Raw genomic sequence first — 11,674 nt, forward strand, 5'->3', positions numbered from 1 at the left:
GAGGGCAGGCTGTAGTCATCAGCCACATCGCTAAAACTACAACCGGAAACCCTCATCTTTCTAGCCTAAAGAACCAGAGGACAGGATCTGGGGAAACGACAGTCTCTAGAAAATGAGGGGATATATCAGAAAGACATCCTGAGGAGGAGCCCTAAATTATCTGTATAAATTCCTCCCAAGACTTAGCCTAAACCATGCATGCACAGGGTGGACTGAAAACAACTTTCATCTAAGACTAAAAGAATGGAACTGAGATTTGAGCTGCCACCCACCACAGGCAAGGCAGGGTTTTTAGTTTGAATCTAACCAAGTTAATTGCCTGCTGAAACAAATGCATCCTCACTCTTCAGAGAAGTATAACAGTATCCAGAGACTCCACAAGATAGCATTCACAATGTCCAGTAAACCCTCTAAAATTGCTCACTATATGAAGAATCAGGGAAATGTGGCCCATTCTCAAGGGAAAGACAATTAATGGAGGCCAACCCTGAGATGATGATGCTCAATGAGGAGAGGAAAAATGCCCTGGTAATGAATGAAGAGATAGGAAACTTCAGCAGAGAAATAGAAAATATAAAAAGGAAATAAATGGAAATTCTAAAACTGAAAAACACAATACCTGAAATTTTAAAAATTAACTAGATGCACTTAATAGCAGAATGAAACAACAGAGGAAAGAGTAAGTGAACTTGAAGGTACAGCAATAAAAACTATCCGATCTGAAGAAGAGAGTTGGTTGAAAAAAAATGAACAGAGCCTTATAGACCCATGAGAGAACATCAGTGGTCTAAAATATGTGTGATTAGCATCCCTGAAGGAGAGAAAAGAGAGAATGGGGCCAGAAACAGTATTGGAGGAAATAATGGTTGAACACTTCCCAAATTTGGTGAAGGACATATATTTACAGATTCAAGCTCAGCAAAGCCCAAACAGGATAAATATGGAGAAAATTGCACCTATGTGTATCATAGTCAAACTGCTGAGAACCAAAGATCAAGAGAAAATCTCAAAAGCAGCCAGAGAAAAACAGCACATTACATATAATGATTCAAATAACAATGGACTTCTCCTCAGAATCTATGGATGCTAGAAGACAGTAGAAAAACATCTTTAAATTACTGGGGGGAAAAAATCACTGTCGACCCAGAATTCTATGTTCAGTAAAAATATTCTTCAATAACAAAGGCAAAATAAAGACTCTCTTCAGATAAAGAGAGTCTCTCTCATGCTTATAAGCCTTTATTCTTGCTGTTCCCTATGTCTGGAACACACAGTCTCTCCTCTAGTCTCCTCCCTATCTTCAGCCTGCTAACTCCTACTCATCCTTCACAACTAAGCTTAAATGCCACTTCCTCCAGGAAACCTTCCTGATCCCCCAAGTCCAAGTTAGGTGTCCCTCACTATACATCAATAGCCCCCCACATTTCTCCAATCTTAGTATTTATCATGCTGTATGTAATTACATGAGTTGATTGTCTGTGACCTTCACTAGACTATATGTTCCATTAGGGCATGCACCATGTTTTCCTTATTGGTGTATTTACAGTGCATGCAATAAGCACTCAATTAATATCATTGAATAAAGAAAAGAAAGTCTGATTCCAAAGTATTTATTCCTTTCTATTATGCCAGGCTGTCATCATCGAGAGGGAGGTCCTGACACTACTATAAGATTGACTACTATTATACTCTCTTAAATTTTATGGAGAAATCTACTGTGCTTTGAAAAACTGAAGCTTTCATTGAACTATCATTTTCCTGTGATTTCATGGGCAATTACTGTTTGGAGGCTATCCATATGTGCTTAACATAGATCCTTGGTAATCAATGCTTGTGAAAATCCTCATTCAATACCACTTCAAGATAAACGACGAGTAACATGGAAATGATTAAACTATGACGCATCCAACTTATAGAATATTATGTGGGCACTAAAATTATATTTATAAACCTGTGTAATCATTTGAAAACACACTTATATGTTAAGTGGGAAAAAGACAAAACCAAAAATACACAATTGTATGTACAGTGTGATTACATTGTTTTTGTAAAAAAAAAAATCTATGTGGAAGGGAAAAATAATGCTGGAAAGAAATATAGCCAAATTATTGGCTGTGGTTTTCACTGGGTGATGGAACTACAGTTACTTTAAACAATTCTTTTCTGTATTTCACAATTTTTCTTTAATAAACACATTATTTAAACAGCATTATTCCTATAGTGAGTGTGGGGGGACTTTCTTTTTTAAAAAGTTTAAAATAGAAAGTAGGTATTGGTCCCCTGATACACCAAACGACAATCACAAGTAAAACAGGACTGTGTTTAAGCCTCCTTTCTCTTTAACTTGTACCTTAATGGCCTGATACCACTCATAGATTAACTAAGTGCATGACCTTGTTGAAGGATGCTATAAGACTGGCCTCAGGAAAAGAAGAAAGGGGATCAGCAGTGGAAACTGCCAGAGGCAGAAGGAGAAAGAGACTAAGCAAAGAGATCAGAGAAAGTAAACATAAAAGAACAGGAAATGGGAGGGGGGCGGAAAGACAAGAGGATAGGTATACGTATATACATACTTTCATACATTGGCACCCGCATGAAAAAGAGGAGCTGGTCATGGATTTTTATTACAGGCATAGCTAGCATATTTTTCATGTTATTTTATTATTATCTGTATTAAGAGTATGTGTGTTTGTGCCTCGTGCCTCACTATTCCCCAGGGGCACACTATGTATTTCTTCAGCCCACATGTGCTGTCATATCTGCCTGATGTTGCCAGGGAAGATCATCTGGACACTAGGTCTGGACATTCTGGAGCCTACTCTGGGAGCAAATTGCATAACCACGTGCCTATCTACGTGAGCTATAGATTTAGCAGACTATGTGGGACAGTCGGGAACATTCTGGGTGATAAAGGAGATCTGGATGGGGATTCGGGAAGTCCCAGAGGCATTTATGGAAAACAAGAAAGTAGATTAGTTCTCTCCGGGTCTAAACCCATTTATGACAAACAACTCGACAGCTCATAGCCAAGATTGTTTTTGTAAGATATTCATATTATTCTGTTGACTTTGTATATTGCTTCCGTCATCCTTGAAACTTTCACTGAGCTAGTGGGATGGCTGATGGGGGGGTTCGATTATTAAATGTCATGTGAGAGTGTTGGAATTAGAAATTAATTTCTACATGGTTTGGTTTGAGTATAGTCATTTCCCAGAAAGGATTTCTAGCAACCTCGTCTTTTCTGTATGATAATCCATCTTTTAACCCACCTGGAAATCAGGAACAAGGAGACTTAAAAGTAGGACATGTAAAGGGACCAACACAAGATCTTAGCATCATTCATTGACCTTTAGAGGGTGGATGCAATTGTCTTAGAGCTCCTGATGATATAATTTGTAGGGTAAAAAACTGTGGCTTCCATTACCGTATGCTAGAGTCTTGCACCATCCAATACAGTAGCCACTAGCCACATGTGACCAAATTTAAATTAAATTAAAACTTCAGCTCCTCAGCTGCCTGGCCACATTTCAAATGCTGAATAAGCACATGTGGCTAATGGCTACTGTATTGAACAGAGCAGATATAGAATATTTCCATCATCATAGAAGGTTCCATTGGACAACACTGTGAATCTAGACTCGCAGGATAGTGATCTGAGGACAAGGCACCTCTGCGTCTGCATGTAAAGTGACTTTAAAAAAAATTTTATTGGGGTATAGTTGATTTACAATGTTGTGCTAGTTTTAGGTGTACAGCAAAGTGAATCTGTTATACACATAATATATCCACTCTTTTTTAGATTCTTTTCCAGTATAGGCCATTACAGAGTACTGAGTAGAGTTTCCTGTGCTGTACAGTAGGTCCTTATTAGTTATCTATTTTATATATAATAGTGTATATGTGTCAGTTTCAATCTTCCAATTTATCCTCCCCCCCTTACCCCCTGGTAACCATAAGTTTATTTTCTACATCTGTAACTCTATTTCTGTTTTGTAGATAAATTCATTTGTAGCCATTTTTTAGATTCCACACATAAGTGATACCATATATTTGTCTTTCTCAGTCTGATTTACTTCACTCAGTATGACAATCTCTAGGTCCATCCATGTTGCTGCAAATGGCATTATTTCACTCTTTTTTATGGCTGAGTAATATTCCATTGTACATATGTACCACATCTTCTTTATCTATTCCTCTGTTGATGGACATTTAGGTTGCTTCCATGTCCTGGCTATTGTAAATAGTGCTGCAATGAGCATTGGGGTGCATGTATCTTTTCAAATTATGGTTTTCTCTGGGTATATGCCCAGGATTGGGATTGCTGGATCATATGGTAGCTCTATTTGTAGTTTTTAAAGGAACCTCCATACTGTTCTCCATAGTGGCTGTACCAGTTTACATTTCCACCAACAGTGTACGAGGGTTCCTAAAGCGACTTATTATTTTTCTTACTTCAGGTTGTCTCTTTGCATCAATGTGCTCCGAGTGACACCAGGGAAACTAAGGCAGTTTAGCAGACCTATTAACCCTCTTGACACACACACACACACACACACACACACACACACACACACACACAGATAAGAATTCTCCTTGAGGAATGGCTAAATAAAACGTGACATATTCGTTAAATGGAATACAATACAGCAGTTACAGGGAATGAGTTAGAGGTATCAATAAGGATAGATCTCAAAAACATTTTTATGTGAAAAAAGTCAGTTGCTGAATGTAATCATTTATTGCACACAAAACAATACTACATTTTTCCTATGTAAGAGTATTTTTTTAAAAGGTCTGGAAGAGTACATATCGAACTAATGACAGTGCTAACTTCAAGGAGGGAGGAAAGGTGAATGGGATAAGGGACCAAAGGGATTTTTTTAAAGGGATTTTTAGATTTTTCTGTAATGTTCTAAAATTTTAAAGAAAAATCTATTCATGTATTACTTGTGTAACTACAATTATTAAAACAGGACACAAATTTATATACATAACGTGAATATAAATATGTAAAAATATGGTGGTGAAAAAAATAAGGGAAGTATACAAAATCCTAACGATAGTTGTGTTAAGATGGTGGGTTTGTGGGTAATTATTTTATTCTATTTCTCTATTTTTAAAAAGTTTTTTTGTTTTATGGCTGTAATGTTAATACAATAAAAATTCTTAAATAAAAAATGAATCTACCTTTATTCTGCTGACATAGTATTATCACACATTAGATGTAGTTCTTAAGAGGCAATGGGCTCTGGTATACAATTAGTGCCAGAAATAACAGCTCAATCTCATTTATGTAAAAAATTTCAATTGTCCTTGGTGACAGTCTCCAAGATTCAATTGGTCAATATAAAACCCCATTCTGCAGCTAATTCATACTGGCAGACACACTGGAACCCTACAGTTCCTAAAAACAGAGGGTCCATTGGAATATTTACGAGAATTCCCTTCTTATGCCCAGGACACCTGACTGGTTATGGGCTTTGAAAACTGTTCAGATCAAAAATGCCTCCTCTGGGGACTTCCCTGGCGGTCCAGTGGTTACGACTCCGCACTTCCAGTGCAGGGGGTTCGGGTTTGATCCCTGGTCGGGGAACTAAGATCCCACATGCCGTGCGGCACGGCCAAGGGGGGGAAAAAACCCTCCTCTGTGGTGTGGAACTCAGTTCCAAAAGCTGTTTCCTAAGAAAAATCTGGCTTCACCTGCACCCTACCTCCATGGGGATGCGAGGTCAACTTCCACGCAGGCAACAACACTGGTCAAGCTTCTCAACTTTCAAGCCAGAATGTTAACCCTGTCACCCAACCACCTGTTCATCTGGCTTCCAAAACATATGGATCCTGCCTCAGTCAACAACAGAGCATACCAACTCTTCTGGGCTTCATCAGAGAATAAATGTAGTCAGCCTCTGAGGTCCTGTCAGAAGCCTGGCTGTGAGAAGAGATATTTACGGAATATATTATAAGGGACATTCTATCTATCCACTCCTTTAGGTGGCATTTTAAGTTGTATCCTCAGATCAAGTTAGAGCACCAGGAGGTTACATGCCTGAACCATATTAGCTCGGCCCCTGCAGAAATGCTTTAATGTTATACCCTTGGCTTTTAGCCAGGGCAGTTACAAGAAAGTAATATGAAAATCTCTTCTGTGTGCATTATAAAACTGTTACTGAGGACATTGTCCCTTATGGTAAATCCCACATGAGAAATTTCTTATGGAATTTAGTGTCAGCGATGAACCATTATGTAGCTGTTAAAAATTGTAATTCTGGAAGACTAAATATGAAAACGTGTTTATGATATGTTCATTGAAAAAAAAACACAGAATGGTACATAGAGTCTAATTGCAGCCATGCAAAATTATTTGTGTCTGTGGACAAGGACGGAAAGCTATAGGCAAAGATGAAAATTGCATGAGGGCGATGGGAGTACAAATCTTTTATTTTTTTCAAAAAATTTTGTTTGCTGTAGCCCTGTCTTTTCAAGTGAGGGAAAAAAGAATTTAGTGACGAAAATCTCTATCTCTCTTGAGGAATTGCCACGTGTCTTTCTTTCTGATAAGAAGAATTGTGTAATTTACTGTGTTTTCCCCGTTCCCCTGGGCGGCCCAGAAGATTAATTTAATGTTCAGTCATCGCACATTAGCGGCTTTTTCCTCTACATGCCTCTGATGTTCTACTTCTATAATCTGATGACATTTGTACTTTTTTTTCTGGTAAAGTGCCTCAAATCCCTTATAGAAAGAGCAAAACATAAAGCATTTCCCACATTTTAAAAGTTATACACAAAGAAAATTGGAAAAACATAAGAAAGTAAAAAGAAAAAAATAACCACTGTTAACACTTTTAGGCATTTCTTCCTATTTTTTTCTCAATGTATTTTAAACAAAATTATGAGCATATAGCATATAAAGCATCACATCTAGCTCTTTTCATGTAATTTTAAAATACAAGCATCTTTTTGTGTATTGGAAGCTCTTCTGGTAATAAGCCTAGTAAGTATCATGCCATTCGAGGGTTGAAACCATAGAGGCCTATAGGAATGGTTAATGAGAAAGCTCAAAGGTCAGTTCAAAGAGCCAGAAACCTGAGAGATGAAGCTTTGTGGACCTTATTCCTGCAGGGGGCCAGGACAGAATTTGTGTGGCTGTGAAGTGTAAGCTCAGGGCAGTCTAAAGCCAAAAGGGCAATCTGGAGTCTTGTACCCATATCAAACATCACAGAAAATAGGATTTTAGACCTAGGAGAGACTTTAGAGATCACCTAATACAGTATTCCCATTTTACAACTGAAAAAAACAAAGCCAAAGAGGTGAATTGATTTGTGTAGGCTCTGGAGTCAGATGGCCTGGATTTGCACCTCTGCCCTACCACTTAGTAACTCTGGATCTTAAGTAGGTCCCTGTACCCTCTCTAAGTCTCATTTTCCTCTGTGAAATGAAAATAGCAATAGCATTTAATTTACATGCTTATCGTGTGGATTAAACCAGCTAATCCGTGTAAAGCACTTAACACGGTGCCTAATACATAATAAAAACTCAATAGATGTTACTTATTAACAGTAGTGTAATTATTATCATTATTCAACTAGTTAGTGACAGAACAATGACAAGGACTCAGATCTCCTGACTCTTTTCACTACATCAGACTGACTTCCAAGGCTTGGAAAGGACTGAAAGCTGCCTCGATCTTAGTAGTGGTGCCAACTCAAATCTACTTGGGGCTAAATCTTAGGAGTTTAGTCTGGGGTGTACTTTATGCAAAAACACGTAGCCTGGTGTCTGGAAATGTAGGCTCTTACGAAATGTTTATTAACTAAAAAGATTTTTAAAAACAACGACAGGGTTGGGAGGGTGTTGTTGGCTTCTACGAGAAGAACAAGAAATCTTTCACGGAAACACATAAAAGAAGGATTTAGGGAAGAGGGCTACAAAAACATGGATGTTCCGTACACGTCTGTGAAGACCAGGGACAAGCTGAGGTTCCTTGAGCTTTCTCATTGTTATTTTTGTTAACCCCTTCATCTTTCTCTGTAGTTACTAGCAAAAACCCTATGCAGACCCTAGATGGGGGGAGGGGTGTTTTCAAAGCTGGGCAGGGTAAGAAAGAAGTGGGGAAATATCTATCTCAATTCAAATGAATAAAGCGGTTTGGCAGCAGGCTTGGGGGGTGGCACCCAGGTAGAAGAGTGGGTGGTGGCGGTGAAAGAGGCAAGAGAGCCAAACACCTTTGACCTTCAAGAGGAAAAAAACACGTGAGAATGGGGAGCCAGTTGAGATCATAAACTCTGGGCTCGCAACCGGGAAAAAGGCCTGTGCCCCCCATATCCTACCATATTTCTGTTTGTAACTTAAAACTATAGCAGTTTTCTGGGGGCCTGCTGTTGGTCCTCTTTTTCTTTTTTTTTAGTTTTATTGGAGGATAGTTGACTTACAATGTTGTGTTTTATTTCTGCAGTACAGCAAAGTGACTCAGTTATACATATATATATATTCTTTTTCATATTAGTCTCCATTACGGTTTATCACAGGAATATTGAACATAGTTCCCTGTGCTATACAGTAGGTCCTTGTTGTTTATCCATCCTATATATAATAGTTTGCATCTGTGTTGGTCCTCTTTCATGACCAATGTCTCTTCTATCTTTTTCATATTCTTTTCCATTATAGTTTATCACAGGATATTGAATATAGTTCCCTGTGCTATACAGTAGGTCCTTGTTGTTTATCCATCCTATATATAATAGTTTGCATCTGTGTTGGTCCTCTTTCATGACCAATGTCTCTTCTATTTTCCAAGGCCACCTTGCTGACTCTCTCTCTTGACTAATGTATATTCCAACACTGCCACAGTAATAAAGTGCATAATTCTGACCTCGCTGGATGCATGCTTTAAAGTCTTGGTGTTCTTACCATTCCATCAATCCTTCGGCTCACCCTCCTAAAGCATCTGGAGGTCCTATGGTTTATGGTTATTTTCATCTGTCCATAGTTACAAGGTATACCCTCATCTTAACAGTAAAGGCTCAATAGGCATTTGTGGATTGACTGAAGAATTTATACTCTAGTTGGGGAGACAATATGCCCTCATGAAATGAAAAGCCATGTAACCCCAAGCACAAAATGAAAGAATACAAACTGAGTTCGTAGAGGCTCAGGAGATGCAAAGTTGTTAAGTGATCTGTCAGGTTGGGCTAGTTGGGGAAAGTTTCCAAGAGCATGTAAGTTTTGAGCCTTGAATTGGAAATTTAAGGTGATGGACATGAGTTGGTAGAGAGGTGGACCTTTTCAAACAAATGCACAAAGGGACACAACACAAGATATAACTCAAGGCACGACAGGTGCCTGCCCCACCCTGCCATTTCCCTGTCTCATCAGGTCTTCATGATCTGCCACCACACCTGTTTCAGTTAGAAGAGAGCTCCTTGTGACCTAGCACCCACCAGGCTCCCTCTTCTACCAAATTCACCGCTCGTGCAGCACTTTCCAGGTACTCCAGGCTGTGCTGGAAGAGGCGTAGGCAGGAAATGTTCGCAGGCATTGTGAGCAACTATCTCCTGTCCCTTTAGTCTGGACCTCAGGTGGGAATACACAGTCTTCTGTTTACCCTCTATATGACAAATGCGTGTTGGAGTAGAAGAAGGCAGGAATATGTAGAGCCAAGATGGTTATGTTACCATGAGCAGACTAATATCACTTTGAAGGTCTAATGTGCTGCGGCCTCTGAAAAACTCCGGGTGGTATGGCTTTACAACCGTGATGGGAGGAAGGCCTGGTCATCACAGAGCACGTATCAAGCAACACTGCCAATGGTATAATGCTAGGCACTACACAGATAAGTTAAATTACAGTCCCTACCCCTAGAAGCTTGCCGCCTAACAGGAAAAATGGGACATGGCCAGGCAGTAAATAAATATGATACATTTATTAAAACGTTGTCAAATGCACAAGTGCAATGGTCACTCGATTCCTGACCTCATTCATTCGACAAACATTTATTGAATGTCTGTTATGTGGGCTCACAGAGATACATAAAACTTGTCTCTGCCTTCAAGGAGTTCACAGCTTAGTGGAAGAGACATACATAGACATAAGCAAATAATTAGAGTATAATATGGTTTATGCTATATAACATAAGCCTGCACAAAATGCTTGGGAATGCATAAGACAGAGAACTAATTGTACCTGAGGGAGACCAGGAAGGCTGAGTAAGAGTTTTCCAGAATAAGAGACTTGGGGAAGGGATGATGAGAGGGAAGACATCCCAGGATGTGGAGGGAAAGGTATAAAAGGGTATGTACGGCATTTCCAGGAAATAGAGCGAAACTCGAACTGGTCAGAACTTAATGTGCCCGGTGAAAGAGGAAGCAGGAAAGGTGGCCTGAATCTGAAGAGACCTGTATGCCTTGCTAAGGAGTTTGAACTTTATCACATAGGCAATGGGGAAAATCAAAGGAAGTTTTAAGTAGGGAAATGCTATGATCACATATAGGTGATATTCCAGTTCTCCTGCCTCCTAGCTGTGTGACTTTGGGCAAGTCACTAAATCTCTGAGCATTAGTGCCTTCGTCTGGAAAATGGGGATGACAGGGGTACCTACCTCACAGGGTTGATTTGAGGAGTAAAGGAGCTAATTTATATAAAGCAGTCAGCACAGCGCCTGGCACATAATAAGTGCTCCATAAATTTTAGTTATTACCGGGAGTGTTTCTTAGAAAGGTTACTTTGTTGACAGCACAGAACATAAACTGCAGTTGGGAAAAGATTCGTGGTGGGAGGTCTGATTAAGACGATGCTGCAGTTTAGTCCAGTGATAAATAAGATCCTGAACTGGGATTTGGATGTGGGAGGTTAGGGAGATGAAAAGATGAAGGGTAAATCTAGCTTAGGAGACTGGGTAGATTAGGACAACCATTAACCAAATTCAGAGATAAGAGTATCCAGAGGATAGGGGTGTGGGTGCAGGAACAGATAATGAGTTCTGTTTGGAACCTGTTGAATGAGAAGTGAAGTCGCCGAAGATGGGAACCTGGAGAATATCAATATTTGAGGAGAGGCCAGAAGAGCCAGTGGAGAAAACTGGTTAGCAACTGCACTATCAATGGGAACTGCGTATGGGGAGTCGAGAGCGGTGCGGGAGACACCATCATCAGCTAACCATTTGTTTATGTTCCCCAAGCCCTCCGCCCATCTCCTCAACACGAAAACAAGCCTATTCTTTAGTCAGTTCTTTGCTTCGTGCTTCTCGGTTTTCTGCTTCTTGCAGAGACCGCATTTTTTTTCCTTTTGCCCTCTTCTGACGGAAAGACGGAACGGTCTAACATCTCTCGACACGCTCATCTAGGCGATCCCGAATCACAAGGGAGGAGGGGGGAAGGGGTGAAAAGGAAGAAAATGATTTTTAAATAAAAGAAAAAGTCCGCGACGACCTCTAATAATTAATGGTCCCCCTCTCTATATCCTGCCACGCCACTCTCCTGCCACCCAGATCGGGCTCCTGGCCGCGAAGTAGGACGGGAGATGTAGTCCCCAAGCCGACCAGGCTGGCACTACTAGAGAACTCTGTTTCCCAACCCGCTCTCCAGGCGCGTGCGCAGATGGCTGCCCCGGCGAGTGGTAAACAGAGACGTCAGGCGGGGGCCGCAGCTTGGAGCAAAACAAAAGGGAAACCCGGGGGGCG

The sequence above is a fragment of the Physeter macrocephalus genome, chromosome 21, assembly GCF_002837175.3.
Source record: "Physeter macrocephalus isolate SW-GA chromosome 21, ASM283717v5, whole genome shotgun sequence".
NCBI classification, from domain to species: Eukaryota; Metazoa; Chordata; class Mammalia; order Artiodactyla; family Physeteridae; genus Physeter; species Physeter macrocephalus.